Source organism: Pteropus medius, unplaced genomic scaffold (genome assembly GCF_902729225.1).
Source record: "Pteropus medius unplaced genomic scaffold, Ma_sr-lr_union100, whole genome shotgun sequence".
NCBI classification, from domain to species: Eukaryota; Metazoa; Chordata; class Mammalia; order Chiroptera; family Pteropodidae; genus Pteropus; species Pteropus medius.
The window spans coordinates 16,776,770-16,793,491 of record NW_024352787.1 but is presented as its reverse complement, the minus strand read 5'-3'; positions in this window follow the sequence as shown (position 1 = coordinate 16,793,491).

Genomic DNA, 16,722 nt, shown 5'->3' with positions numbered 1-16,722 from the left:
TTGAATTCAGTGATTCCCAAACTTTATGCCTACCCCAAACCCTTGGGAACCATAAAAATCTATTTCTGGTCCAATCCTGGAGATTTTAATTCAATGGATTTCTAAGAAGGGCCCTGTAATCTGAATTTTTAGAAACTTCCTAAGTAATTTTGATGCAGCTAGCATAAGGACGGCATTTTGGAATTAATGGTCTGGCTGGCAGTTGACCACCTGTAACAATAGGAAACACACAGTTTTGGACCTTGAAATAAAGCCTCATGACTGTATTCATACACTTGAAAGAGTAGATGAAATAAAGGCAATTATTTAAATCTTCCAGAAAAGCTTCTATTGTTACTTCAGGAAAATTATCTAATATCAGATCTGTGAACTTGGAAACAACGTTACCTTATTTCTCATAATAGAATAAAACTTTAGACTTAAGACACTATTTTTTTTAAATTGCACAGTTTGTTAATTATTTTTACTCATTATTTCTTCTAGTAAAGTACCTATATAGGAAATTTGTTCAAGTAACTTTCACCAAAACATAATTCAAATATGAGAATGAGGATTGATTTTGTTTTTTGTACAAATTAGATGACAGCATTTTAAAGATTTCTGAATAACTAATCTCTTTTTTAAGATTACTTTTTTTAGAATAGTTTTAGGTTCACAACAAAATTGGGCAGAAGGTACAGATATTTCCCATGTACTCCATGTCCCCACACAGAGTCTCCTCCGTTATCAACATCTCCCACCAGAGGTTATGTTTATTACAACTGATGAACCTATGTTGACACATCATAATCACCCAAGTTCCATAGTTTGCCTTAGGGTTCACTGTTGGAAGTGTGCATTCTATAGGTTTAGACAAATAAATGTTGCGTATCCATTATTATAGTATCATACGGAGTATTTTCACTGCCCTAAAAATTCTGATCTTTTGACTGTCTCAATAGTTTTGCCTTTTCAAGAATATCATATAGTTGGAATCATATAGTATGCAGTTTGAGAAAACTAAATCAGTACCTACCTCTTAAGATGCAGCCCACTCTCTTGGACCAATACTGAGAAAGAGCAGGGAGCAATGAGAGTTGTCTTCCCTTCAATATTTAAAAAATTATATCTTGCTATGGCTGTTTTCTATGTTCTATATGTTATGAGTGTGTTTAGAAAAGCCCTTTCTATTGAAATTGTGGCTTATATTTTTTATCTAAAATCAGCTGAGGTTTTTATGTATGCAGCCAGTCCTTAAAATTTTCAAAATGCTCAACATGGTTCAAAATGCTCAAAGTATTTCTAATGAGGAACTGTAACTTCTCTTTTTTATTTTATTTTTATTTTGAGAATTCAGAGGCTTGCATCTCTATAGTAAGCTATGGTGAAGTTCAAAAATAAGCAACAGGCTCCCACTCCTGGTCCCATGAGAGAGCCACAAGACCACATTGGCCCCCTGTCTCCACCTCCCATGCCCAGGCACACTCCTCTTTCATATCTTCCCATTGACTTCTTTAGAAGCAGGTTTCCAGGAATGATAGGGCCAGATGGAGAAATTAGCTGGGAACTTTAGGCCTCATTGACAGAAGAGGGTGGGGAAATTCTCCCAACTGAAATGTTAACTTATTGCCTATTATGGTTATTTCAGACTGTCATCAGTAAAGTTTCAACTGGAGGATGATAAGGAAGTGGGATGTTTTTCAGTTTTCATGCTTGTGCAATATGATTTCAGAAGAAATAGAGAAAGCTAGTGTGTGTGTGTGTGTGTGTGTGTGTGTGTGTGTGTGCGCGGTCTGTCTTCAAAACAGAAACAGAAGATCATCTGGAAGTATACAGATGTGTAATGAGAAAGTAAGCAAATTGGTGAACCATCACAGTACCCACATGAATGTGACCCTGGGCTTTTTGTTTATTGCTTCTCTTCAAGAGTAAGTGTCCAACAGTTAAAGTCCAGACTAGAGCCAGGAGCTACGCAATGATGGGATGGGGGTAACTAACGGGGTGTGGGATAAGGGTACACTGTAGATGAATTTAGAGGGAACAATGCATAGGTACAAAATGGAGAACTGCACTAGGCCACCACTGCCCATCTGGGAAATGAAGAGTCGCTCTGGAGTGCTGGCTAATCTAACTTAGCCTTTCCATTTGCCTCCAAATGATATGTGCCCACATGTTCAGACAGAAACTTGAACAGAAGCAAGAGGTGATGAAAGTCCCGCTGACTCCTGTTTATTCAAAGTAGGAAAAAGAAGAGGCAGTCCTGGTCATAAAGGGAATTCCCTGGGTTAAAATTTTTATTGTCAGCCTTCTAAGTGGCCTGGGATATACAACAAAATGTCAAACCGCCTAGAATCTTCTGGGCTTTGGGGCCACAGGAAAGGCACAAAACGTCATGAAATAACCAGCAAATGAACCCATGTGGGAAAGAACTTAAATCAAAGGGAACCCAGCTTCCTATCTCTTGATACTGACACTTTGCATCCCACTTCTTCCTTCTCATCTTTCCTTCTCCAGAATCTCAGCAAGTAACCATTTTTTAAAAAATTAAGATTTCTATTTCATGTCTTTTCCTCAATCTTCTCTAGAAAATTCAACAAAGGCAAACAAACAGAAAAAGGATGGGTGATTGTAAATTCTGTTGTCTACTAGTGAGTACCTTCACTGAAAATTAGAGCAGCAATTTCAGTGTCACCTAGGAGCCTGATAGAAATGCGCATCTCAGGCCCCACTCCTACCTACTGAGTCAGAATCTATATTTTAATGAGATCCTCAGGGAATTCCTGTGTACCATAACACTTAAGAAGTACTGTTTTAGTAGCTTTTTTCCACTATCCTATGGTCTGAATGTTTGTGTCCCCCCAAAATTCATATGTTGAAATCCTAACCCCCAAAGATATCAGTATTAGGAAATAGGGCCTTTGGAAGAGCTTATGTTCTGAGGTCAGAGCCTTCTTGATTAGGATTAGTATCGGCATTAAAGAAGCTCTGGTGTGATCCCTCGCCCCTTCTACCATGTGAGGTCCTAGCAATAAGGCACCAGTTGTGAACAGAGAAAGGGCCTTCACCGGAAGACAGTCATACTGCTACCTTGATCTTGGCCTATCCAGCCTCCAGAACTGTGAAAAATAAGTTACTGCTCTTCATAAGCTACCCTAGTCTGCGGTTTCTTGCTATAGCTGCCCAAACAGACTGTCTTTATCAGAATGGCTAATAACTAGCAAAAGTAAGCTATACTTACCTTTTTTCTCATCTTTTAATCTCAGAGGTCCAAATGGTTGGTGGCATAGTCATATGTAGAATGGCAAAAGAGAGGAAGAGAGAAGTCCGGACTGTTAAAATGTGGTGCTTGGACTGCAGCAGTGACATCACCTGGCACCTTGTTGAAATACAGAGCAGGGTGTTGATCTGAGTGCACTTGTGCCCATAATAGGATTTGCACATGTCCAGGCAACTCTGGTAGAGTTGATATCCCTTGGAATCTATATACCAGGAAAATAAACTGTGTGAGATGCTTGCTTGCAGGGCAGAAGGAATTGATGTTCCTCAGGCTTTATTAATAAGGGAAATGGGGAATACTTACCTATGAGAAGCAATGACTCTTCAAATCCCAGGAAACCAAGAAGTGAAAGAAAGGTGCTTTCCCTGCACTTCTAGCGAAATATAACAGGTGTTCTGATATTCTGGTGCTAGCATTAAGTGACTCTAGAAGCAGTAGAGATCAGTAAAAAGGCCCAGGCTGAAAAAATATGTGAAAAAAAAAAAAGACATCTCTGAGGATTTCCTGTAACAACTGAGGATTTCCTGAACAAAACTTTGAAATAGGACTAAAAAGTCTGTGTTGTGCAAGCCAGAGGAAACTGAATTAGGAATTAATGAGTATTTGCCACCGAATAACTTATAAGGTTTAGGAAAATTCCTGTTATAAATCAATTCAGTGTAAACTGTCCTTTCAGCAACTCAGAGCATCAACAATGCGCTGCAGGTAAAGGAGCCATGTGGCCCCTCTGTTGGCTCTGCAGCATATTAAAAACACCATGCCTGAATGTAGCATTTTCCTGATAAATCAGGAGAATGGTAACAAGTTACCATTATCATCACAGTTCCAATGAGGAAAACAGATCAGAGACATCAAGTAATTTATACCACCCAGACCACCCTACATCTTTTAGGCTTGCTTATCTTAGAAGTCCATTTTAGAAGAAATAAATTCAGCTGAAAAGACCTTATGGTCATTTATATAAAGTCAGTTAGGCATTTTGATTTTATTTCATTTTGAGTCACTGTCTAGAAGAAGGCCAAATGTCATTCCCTTTTGAGTAAGAGGAAGAAAAATGTTCATAGAAATTATAATTGGAGGGGAAAGCAAGCAGAAGTAAAGTATTCAAAAGGAGAGAGGAGTTATTTCTGAACCCTAATCTCCAGATTTTTAGTTCCTGAAACTACCATTCATGCTATAGTGAAATAGGAAATGTCATCTGTCTTCATGGAAACCATGTCATTCCACGAAGTGTAAATTGGGAAGTTTAGCAAACCTATATCAACACTTCCCAAATCATGAGCATATTGCTTATGTCTTCAGTCCTTTCGTAACATGGAAATTCCTATTTTTCGATCTTTCTCAAAGAAAAATAATCTAAGTTCTTGACCTAATTGAGTTCAAATAATTCCTAGAAGGTAGGATCCTAATAAACCTCTATCTGAACACTGAAGCATTTCCAAGTAAAGGAATTTGTGTTAAATAAGACTTTTGAAGGCTTGATTAGCCTAAAAAGAGCTAGAGATTTTTTGGAATCTTGGGAGTCTTGAGGACCCACTTATGCCAAGTACCAGCACATTTCATAAAATCTAGGTGACTGGAGTCTGAATTTTTTTTCCCAAATTGCAGTAATATGGATGTTAGATTAGCTTCATTCTCTCATGAGTTATAGTGTTGTTGGCCATTACTTAAATGTAAATGAATTAATAATGTATATTAAATGAGGTGTCTTTAAACAGAAACGCACTTAAAACAAATTTATGTATTAACAATATCGTAACAAAGTTGTGGCCAGAGGCCTGTAGAACCTAACCTTGCATTTCAACTAGGAGCTATTGGTCAATATTTGCCGGTCCAATGTTTTCAGTGACTTTATAGAAAATAGAGATAAGGAGGCTTCCCACAGATAAGGAGGCTCAACCATACATATATATATACAAAGCAAGAGAGGGAGGAAGAGAGAGAATGATTGAATGATTACAGCTATCCTTCCCTTTTTTTCTTTAAATTTGTATTGTTTTTAATTGCCTTAAGGAGAAAAAGTTAAAAATTTAAAGAAAAGCACTATCACCAAAGAATAATTTTTTAATGATTCTATGTAGAAGTGAATTTCAAGCCTCGTACCTCTTACAATTGAGGTTTTGCTTTACACTAATCCCAGTTCCCTTCTATTAATATAGATCTCTTTCAAGAAATACAAAGATCATTCAGTCCAACCCACAAAATCCTTGCAATTATTTTGTAATTTATGTCAAGAACATTAAGTGATTTTGGTGTTCCTTTCATTTTCACAAACTTATAAAACATTTCCTGAAAGATGCCTTTGTGAACTTTTATACTGTGAAATGTTACCTTTTTCATTTCAGCTATTATTTTTTCAGAGAGAAATTTTATTAATACCAAGGATGTTTTCCAAATTAAGTAAGAATTTGTGTTAGGACAACAATTACGATTCTTGTTTGATAATCATCCTCGGTTAAGCTTACAGTGCTGACTGGGGAAGAAAAATTAAAAAGACAGCAAGAAAAAGAGAAAAGGCATTGCTGCCAAAAGTCACTTTTAGCCAGACCCTAGGCCCTGCAAGATTGTAAACAGTGTTCTATATATACCTACCTGATATTTTGAGTAATTCTGAAATTGGAAAGAAATCTTTTTCCATGAATTCTCTGTAATAATTTTTCCAAATGCAACTTTAATCCAAATACTCTCTTTTCGTTCTGTTTTGTTTTTTTTGTTTTGTTTTGTTTTTGTTTTTGTTTTTTTTTAAGTCTGCAGAATGACAAAGTTTCTCCTTTAGAAGGGTAGAGAAGGTTGCCAAGCAGGAATTTGTCTAGTCAAATTCATGTCTAAATTCATGACATGTGGATGGAAACTATAGACAGATACCCTCTGCTGAAAGGAATGGTGAGCCATGAGATTGCTCCCAACCCCCAAAATGCAATGAACTCCCAGAACTTCCATCAAATACAACTGATGCTTTTAACTTGACTTCCATCTTTCCATATGAAAACCCATGACATCATCATCATTGGCCACTTACATCCTGTGTATCATCTCTGAGTAAATTTATTAACACCACCTATAAATCCATCCCCCAATATACTCCAGGAACATAAATAAATAAACTGTATCTCAGATGTAGTTGTTGGTTCAAAAATCTTAAGAGACCAATCGTCACTATTCTCAATAGCAGTCTTCGAATTGCAAGAACTCAAACAAGTACTCTTGGATTCCACCTCACCTCCAGTCTGGGAAGTGTGTGCCTCCAATATATCTGCTATGAACCAGTTACTTCAACCCTTGGTGCCATAGTAGTCCATTATACTTCCCCATTCGTGGCTGGCTCCCAGGCCAGCCAGTCCTACTCACCCTCTATTTCCTCGCTCATTTGAACATAATAGAAGGAGTGTATATCTTTTTCTTGCTTGTGGGGCTGATAAAAAGTAACAAAAGAAGATTGATAAAGCCAATTATAAAGGTAATATCATGAAAAAAATGAGAGGGTAACAGCTTATTCCAAGAAATATTCCATTAACCCAGTGACAAAAGCATCTTGAAACAAGAGGATTGGAGCCACAATGTGATAAGGGAGATTTTTGTGAGTGTTGAGGATGTCAGGATGGAGAGGAGCAGACTTCAAGAACTGGAAATATAGGAGCACATATAAGGATCCCTAGGAGTTCTCTGATACAAAAGAGAAAATAGTAGAGTGTAGAAGACCAATAATTTCAGAGGTGTTTATGAAGCTGTTGCCTTTTAATGTTATTGTGATTCTGATTTAATAAACATCAGATCTAATCATTTACCTGCCTCAACCCTTTCAGGGGTGTCCATTGCGCTTAGAATCTAAGCTTCTTAACAATCTCATCTCACTCCTTATACTCAAGCCAAACTGAATCCATTCTGTTCCCAGAACATGCCACGCTCTTGACCATCTCAGATCATTTCCACTTGGTTCTTTCCACTTGGCGTGCTTTCCCCTGGGCTGTGTGCATGGCTGGCTCCCTCCTGTGCTTTAGGTATGGCCATCTCTGTTCCTTGTAATATAAGCCTGCTCTACTCCAACCACTGCCACCTTTACTCCTTCTAATATCACTATTTGCTACTTCACTGGCACTTCATGAAACTATAAATTATTTTATTGACTTAATTCTTAAGTCTGAGGGTTTGTTTTTTTTTTTTTTTTACTGAATCCCATTGTCTAATATATAATAGAAAATCAACAATTTCTTGAATAAATAAATGATAAATAGGGACTAAAAAAATTAATTAATTTATATCATTAGGCTGATATGGCCTGGGAAAAAGCAAGGGTAAAGTTGAATTTCTGAAATAAAACCAATGTGTATAAATATCATTCAAGTATCATGAAGCTTAGAATATTTAAGAAAAGGCATTGTGTGAAATCCTAGGAAAAAAAGACCATTATGATACATTCTTATCAGTTGGTTTTTTTTACTTTGTAAGATTTATTTAGAAACCCACAAATTATCAATTTTTTAGTTCTGAATTTAACTCATCCTGATCAGATTTGAACTGCTTTTTCTATGAACTTTGCTTGTGAATATTGACCTAGGTAAAATTTTCTCCAGCAACTGTCTGACAACTTCCCAGGTAAGCCTGTCTGAGCAATGAGGTTGTCATGAATACAAATCACCTGCTGTAACGTTGGTCTTTGAACACAAAATGGTACATAAATGAAAGTTCCACATAGCTCCAAGGAGCTGGCCTCACCTCTCCATGAATAGAGTTAGTGTCTCATTGATAACAGATAGATGAAAAAAGAAGTCTATACAGTAGAAAGCGTTTCCCCCTTGCCAGTTACTAAGCTTAAAAAACTTTGAAAATTCATGTCTTCTGACCATTACCTTTTAAAAAATAGTCTTCATAAAATGTACTTTTTAAAGTCAATTTTTTAAATTTATTTTTAAGTCAAAAGGCTAAAACATTTTAGCCTTTCTGTCAGATTTTTCAAAGTAATTTCTTGACTTTATTTAATTTCAAAATAAATGCATTTCTAGCCAGTCTACACAAGGTGATAAAACAGACACATCTACAGAAAGAAAAAGGTGTTGATCGGTATAGATCATCTTCCTGGCTCTGTTAGAGCCTAAATACAGATGACATTCATGTAAATAACTAATTTGTATCTCTCAAGTAAGAAAAATCTGTCTGTGGCAAAATATATGCATATAAAATTGAAAACACTCATTTCTATAGACTGATGACAGGATTTATTTAATTCAAATGAATAGAGAATTCACAACTGTAACTAGCTTTATTCCAGGTCCCTGAAGTTGTTATGGAAAAATGGGTGGATTTAGTTTTTAAACATACTAGTGAATAATATTTAAATTACTTATACTTTTCATATAATAGCACTGAGATATCTTATAAACTCAATTAAATAAATCGGAAGCTAGTTAATTAGCATTTTTTGGAAAAAAAATCCTCTTTTGGAACTTTCTTATAATATAGGAGCTTCCCTGTGAAAGATACAAACTTTTTTTAACTCCTTAAAATGTTACTAGCCAAAGCTAACCATTTGGAATTAAAATTTTCAACCACAACAAAAGAAAGCTGATGGATTTAATCTAATGTATTGAAATTTAAGGAACGAGGAAGGAATGATTGTTTTTGCAGCCTCATCAGGAACTTATTTCCACAAAACATCCATAAGACTCTTTCCCACCACATATTCACTTCCATTCTTAGGCACTTGACTGGGATGTGTTTAGTTTGGCAGCTTGCCAAGTAATGTTCATTGGGTCTCAATGGTACAAAATTTGACAGAAAGCAAAGCACAGGGGAGAAAGGGTATTTTCAAATCACTGTTTTCACATCAAAAATATAAGGCTAAAAATCTCCCTTGCAAAATGAAAAACTTTACTATGCTTCTTTGCATTCTCCTTTGATAGCAAACCCAGGCATCCTGCCTTCACTTACACCTGCCAAACATCGGCTGGGGAGGAGGGTCTTTCTTCGTGGCCACAGAAAAAGTCCCCAACCTGGAAGACATAAATCCTGCAAACTCACAAAAGTTAGTCTGATAGAGCTCCAAAGCATTTCCTTTTGCCATGTCCCTCTCTACCAGAGAGCCTCCTCATGGTTTTACTCAACTTCTCTGCCCTGGGACTATCCCCTCATGTAATGCATTACATAAATAATTTCAGAATTTAACTTTTTTAACTGGTCAGAATGAATTATTAATTGCTATAGCCCTGACATTGATATCTGTTGTAAAAGAGGGCATTATTGTTCATAGTCATTCACTCCCCTCCCCCTGTAAGAATCGCATATTGCTGCTACTTTCTCTACGCTTGCCGAGTAATGTGCTATGTGAGTAGACACAACATATCCCATCACAAGTTTCCATGAGCTCTCTTGCTCTTTTCCCTCTGCCATAAGAAGGACATATCCAAATAAGGGCTTACCCTTTGGCATTGGTCTTGGAATGAGAAGATGTGCAAAGGAAAGACCATTCAGCACTGCCAACTTGTAACAAGAACGAGCAACCAATATTTATTTTTGTTACCTATAGAGATTTCAGTTTTGTTTGTTACTACAGGAAAGCTAACCCATACATCTGCTACATCTATACTGTCATTCAGGAGTTACACCCCAGAATATAACAAAATATTAATGTTGAATAAATATCATGGTCTCAAGACCATAAAATAAAAAAATTCCAAAAGTAGACTTCAAGACTTCAGGCTCTAGAGACAGATCTGAGTTTGAAGCTTACTGTTACTTTATCTGTGAATTTTGACAAATGATTTCTGATTTCTGATCTGTACAATGTGGATACTAATAGCAGCTACATCATAGATTTATTGAATAGGTTTAGGGAGATGATAGATGTAAAGTGATGGTATATCACAGTAATCACCACATAAATAGTAGTTAAAGAGGTTCTCTGGAAAACAAGCACTGAGATCAGTATTAGCAAGCAGGGGATATATGTTGCTTCAATGCACTTGAAAGTAACAGCTATAAGGAAGTGAGGACAAAGGGCTGTGCAGAGGAAGAGGGGAACTGCAGTGGAGAGGCAGCAAGGGCCTCAGATGATACCACAGTGAGCTCTGGAGCTGGAATGTTCCTTCAAAGAGGTCTCAAACTAAGGCCAGGGGACCAGGCTTTGTACCTTCACATAAGATCAGTCATTACATATAGACTTTCCCCAGGGAAGAAGGTAATAGCTGTGGGCAAGGCTGCTCTCTCAGTCAAAGACTGTTCCTAGAGAGATATTTGGCTGTGAGCCACAGCAGGCAACACTCCAGCAACTGAAGGAAGAAGCGCTCAGTCTGGAAGGGGCTATATATTTAGGGCGTGACCAGTATCCACCACAGTCCACCACTGTGTGACCCAGATGCACTTTCGTTATGTGATAATTTTACTTAGACTGGGCAAAGTCCCTCTATAATCCTGGATGGCTGCTTTCCCAGGGAAAATTACATGGGTGGGAGGTAGGGGGTGTCAGTGGGATGGAAGACAACCCTGCTTCAGTATCTGGTCTCGCAGCCTGTATTGCTGCTCATCATCTTTTTCTTCTAGATTCATTCCAGACTCCCTTGACTCATGGCTAGCACCTTTCCACTCTAGGTGACTTAACTGGGTTGTATTTCACACACCCGGGCCACAGTTGCTACATTTATTCATTGACTGACAAAACTGGGCAGAAGACTATCAAGAAATGCCCCAATGGGTTGTGTTCTCATCCTGCCTCTACAGTAGTCCTTTCTCCACCTCATAACTGGGCTAACTGCCCTGGCCAATATACTGACTCCTTCCCTTGCCTGCTGATTTCCTGACACAAGGACAGGCAGTTACTGGGCAGCAGCTGTAGCTTAAAGCTTAATGTCTCTTGGTGAAAATGTTCCCATTTGGGAACTATAACTTCTAAACCCACAGCTGTCAGGGATTGTAACAATAAGAAGCACAAAATTCTCTTAATATTTCTTCGCTAGTTTTAAAAGATGTTTGCAAATTTCTTGACATTCATACCTTCAAAAGGTGGACCAAATTTCCCCTCCCATTGAATGTAGACCAGATTTGGTAATACTCTCCTAACAAACGTAGTGTTGCAGAAGTGGCATCCAAGGCTAGGTCATTAAAAAGATAGCTTCCCACTGGCAAACTCTCCCTCACACTCTGTGGGAAGCCATGTCATGACAGTAGGCAGCCACCATGTCACGACACTAGGCAGCGACTTTGCTTCTGACCATTAAGTTCCACCACTTGTCCTCTATCATTTCAAGATCCTTCCATCACCATTGCTATCAGTTCCGTGACAGCATGTCCCACTGGTGCTTCTTAATGATGCTGCACTGTTCTCACGTTCCTTATCACTTCTCAAGTTGTCCTGAGAAACAGAGTAGGTGGCTGGGTTTTTTTTACCTTATTCCGGCATGTCCATTTCTCTGAGCTTTTTGATCCTTTTGTGTCTGAGAAAAGGATCATGATTTCTATTTATGTTGGTGTGACTCTTGCTTTCTTCAAGCCTCAGGAGCCATTGTAGCAACAGGTTATCATTGTCTCTTAGGGTCCATGATGGGGTAAAGCTCCTGCATCACAGGAGAGTTCTTCCATATTGCAAAATTCTCACCTTATTTAAATTTATGCTGTGCCTCCTTTGAGTCAATACCCTTAGCATCGAAAATGTACACATCCTCCAGCTTCTTGCCAGTACGTGTAGGCTTGTCCTGCAGCTACATGAAGGTATAGCTCCTCTTTTCCTTTAAGGTACCCAATACTTCCCCAGCTTCGTTATGTTGTGATAACAGAACAAAGTGATTGGTCTGGTGGCCAGTAAGGGAGATATGACAAACCCTAAAGAAGGGGAGTGTGATGTTTTAGTCTGAGGCGTCTACATTACCTTCAAACAAGGGGAGATAGTCTAGACTCTGACAAAGAGAAGTGACCATTTCTTTAAGCCCAAAGTATCAGGGGATATTGAGGTAATTTCAAATTTTGAATGAATTAATTTGGAAATGCCATCAAAACCTCAGGGTCCCGCTTCTTCCAAACAGAGCTTTGCCCTGGGCATAATCAGCTTAGCAAGTTAAGAAACCGGCCTTCTCCAGACCTCTGCTACTCTTTCAATTAAGTCCCAGGATTTATCCTCAGTATTTTCTGCCTTCCATCTACAGCAGCAGTCTCTAATCTTTTAGTTCCAGAGACTTGTGCTCCTATGAGAATCTAATGACTGATGATCTGAGGTGGAGCTTAGGTGATGATGCTAGTGCTGGAGAGTGGCTGCAAATACAGATGAAGCTTCAGCTTTCTTGCCCGCCATTCACCTCCTGCTGTGCAGCCTTGTTCCTAACAGGCTACTGACCGGTACTGGTCTGCAGCCCAGACTTGAGGCCCCCTGATCTACAGAAAATGAGTCTCCCCTGGCAGCTAGGGAGATGAAGGCCTCAATCCAAAAGAAGAAATTGGGGTAACACTTCTCAGCAGCAACTACAGGAGGCTGCGATTATATCATCAGAGCAGGAACCATCTCAAAGATGGGGAATGTGAGGAGTGGATCAACCAGAGCAAATCTTAGTGAATAACTTTTACAAAAACAAATATTTTTACCAGTTAAATCCAAGGCAAAACACTAAGGAAGACTTGAAGGAGAAAAGAGGTTGCTAAAAGGCCACAAGTGATCTGAGAAGGAAGAGTGAAATTGTGAGCAAAAGATGTAGCAGAGGTGCGGGCACAAGGAGGACAGGGTGGCAGTATTAAGTGCCAATTCCATGAGGTAAGCCCCGGTTCATTCTCAGTACCAATTAGCAGAACTTCGAATTCCTCAGCTGACATGGAAAGGGCCACAGACATCACACACTAGACAGCTCTTGCCTTTTTAATAAAAAGCTACTGTTTCTAAAACCGACAGGCTAGATAATCAAATGGCCAATAAGCACAAGAAAGGTTGCTTGACATTCTTATTTGTCAGGGAAATGCAAAGTAAATCTGATGAAACACGACTACACTCCTGCTAGGATGATTATAATGAAAAGACAGATGATAGCAAGTGCTAAAAGAGATATGAAGAAATCAGAACCCTTATACACAACTGGTGAAAATACAAAATGATGCAGCAACTTTGGGAAATTGTTATCACATGACCCAGCAGTTTCTTTCTGAGATATTCATTCAAGAAAAATGAAAAGTTATAGCTACAAAAAGATCTGTGCACAAATATTCATAATAGCTGTATTCAAAACAACCTCAAACTGAAAATAATTCAAATGCCCATCAACAGGTGACTGCATGAACACATTGTGGTATCATCCTACAAATTCAGCAATAAAATGATATAAACTATTACATGAATGAATTTCAAAATCATTAAGCTGAATTTTAAAACCAGACATAAAAGAATACATATTGTGTGGTCGCATCTATACAAAACTCTAAAAAATACAAATGTAAATTATAGTGATGGAAAGCAAATCAGGGGTTGCATGGGGCTAAGAGTAGACGGAGATTTCCTGGGAAGATACACAAAGGGACTTTGCAAGGGTGCTGAAGATTTATATTTTGATTGTGGTAGTGGTTACACAGGTGTGTACTTTTGTCAAAATTCTTCAAATTGCACACTTAAAATGGGTACAATAAAATTTACTTTTTAAAAAATCGACTGCACAGAAGCTTCTCTGCTGCTTGTTCCAGAGAAAACTAGACCTGCTGGGCGGGTGAAGATGACTATTATTTTCTCAGCTCCCACAGTGACCCTGGTGTTACACATCAAAGGCTTGCTCCTTCTCACCACAAAGCGACAATGACAGTGCTGTCTGCTATAAAGATAATAACTCCCCAGACTAAGGAAGCCACAGAAGGTCACAAGAACTCTCAACTGCAATATCATCATGTATTTACCTAGGAGACCTCATGGCTAGTTTGACCATGTTACTTTTTCCCACTGATTCTTTCCTTGAGGGTTTATTCACTAAGACACCAAAAGGTCAGGAGTCTTACTCAGAGTTGGTGACAATGAGTCAATCTCTGTCTTTCCTTTGCTTCCAGCCTCTAGTCTGAGCACTAACCCACCATTAGGCACACTGACTGAGAACATTATTTAGAAATTCTCACAACCCCTGCCACCTCTCTGCCATTCTTTTTCTTTCATTTTTCTATACCCCTGCCCTGTCATAGAACATCTAAGAATACCCTAAAATAAATTTACTAAGGAAAAGTTAGCAACAATGCTTTTATGTGATAAACAATTGTTATGAAACCTAACTGGCTTGTGGCTTCAAAAGAGCTGCTAAAATGCCATATTTTATAAATGTGTAGAATAATGTTCACCTAAAAAGTGGCACATATTTGCATATTAATCCACCCAAGTAAAGTTGACATAGTGAAAAACACCAGTAGAATCAATGTGACATCTTTGTTCAAGCAGACCTCAAAATTGCATCTTCTATGTAAATTACAAACCGCATAAATTCCAGTTATGTAGATAGAATTGGTGATCCAAATGTCCAGAGAAATTATTTAACTTAAGTATGGAAGAAATCAATTTAGTTGCCACTAAAAGACATGGATTAGATCTGATCGAGGTAGCTCATTATGCTAGACTGGTAATTACATTTAAAACATATTCAGCAACCAGAGGCAGGAAACAGAAGATATTCCAGCCCACTATTTATAGTGCTAGTCTAGATACAAAAAAACAATTTCAAAAATACAGATTCCTGGATCTCACTATGGAGTTCCTACTTAATGATCCCAGGGTCATTAAGCATCTACATTCTTAAATGTGCCTAAGGTGATTCTGATGTGCACTCATGTTTGGTCTAACCTTAGCCTCACTGTGACTTTCCTCTTCTTAAGTGCTGTGCTCAAAGAACCTCTGACATAAGTTGCAGTCTACAGGAGCAGTGCTCAAATGTTTTCAATATTTTAGCCCTATCACTGAGTGCATACCTCCAGTATGGGTATAGTTAGTTAACTGCAAATTTTGTATAAATGCATCACATTTCAAAATAATCATATTTAAATCTAGAAGAACTTATTCCCAAGAGCAAGCAAATAATTCAGATGATCTTCAGATGCGGGCATATCCAATAAAGAGAATAAGTAAGTATACCATGTTTAGAATCAACATCACGGATTTGTATTTTCCTATGACATGACACATTGTTTTCTTGTACAGTGCATCTCTGTTATTTCAACATGAGATTATTTCCAAGTGGAATGTAAATATTGCTATTCAAATGTAAAATCAATCAAGGTAAGTTTGAGAATTTTTAACCTTCATCAAGCAATTTTTGGCTATAATTTTATAGTCAAACCATAGAAAGATAAGTAAAAATATTTACTTTATTTTATTACTTAGTGACATGTTCCTAAACAAGCAAGACAATAATGAAGCAAGACACGAATGCATGCCTTTGTGCAATGCTGGAGAAATTCATCAGACTTGAAGTCTTACATCATTTTTAAGTGTGAGGCAAGTTTGAGGAGTTTTCATCTTAATTTACAAAACTGCCCAAGTATGTGCCTTTGTGTCACAGATTAAGTGGCTCAGAGTGAAGAAACCAGAGCAAGAATTTCCCAGATTTGACCATTATCACCTAACAATGTCTTTTCCCATTTTAAAGTTTCATTCATAGAAATGAGAAAGAGCAGCCCCAGCTCAGCCATAAGCCACTGACCATGGCCTTTGTTTGTGCATTTTCCTTTTTTATTATTAAAGTGTAGATGATGTATAATATTATATGTTTCAAGTGTACAACATAGTGGTTAGATATTTATATGCCTTATAATGTGAGCACAATAAGTCTAGTTACCATCTGTCACCAGGCAAAGTTATTGCAATATTATTTACTATTTTCTGTGTGATACATTCGTTACATTCCGTGGCTTATTTATTCTATAACCGAAAGTTTGTACCTCTTATTTCCCTTCACCTTTTTCACCCCCTCACCCCTTCCTTCTGGCAACCATCAGATTGTTCTCTGTTTCTATGGGTCTTTTTCTGTTTTTGTTTTGTTTGTTCATTTGTTTTGTTTGGTTTTTTTTATTTTTTTTTAGATTCCACATATAAATGAAGTCATATGGTATTTGTCTTTCTCTGTCTGACTTATTTCACTTAGCATAAAAATATATATGCACTCCTATGTTCATCACACCATTATCCGTGATCTTTCTTAGAGAGACTCTCAAGAGTCAATGCAGAGTGCTCGAGCTCCATCTAAATTCTCTTTTACTTTTTTTCTTTCTGTTGCCAAAATACAATTCATATTAAAAATAAACAGTGCTGCCTTGCCCCAGATTTCTGTTCTCCTTTAAATGGTTTGACAAATACTGATGAGTCAAGATCTCCAACTGCTCCCCACCCCAGGACAGATCACTAGGCACTCTCAGTCCTTCCCCTGCTATCTGACAAACTGTTCTATTTTCTCTGCTCCAGCTTTTATCTCAACCTAATTTCTAATTTTCTGGCTCATTATCAACCACTCTCTCCCTCGTGGTGCCTCCCTTGGTCTCTC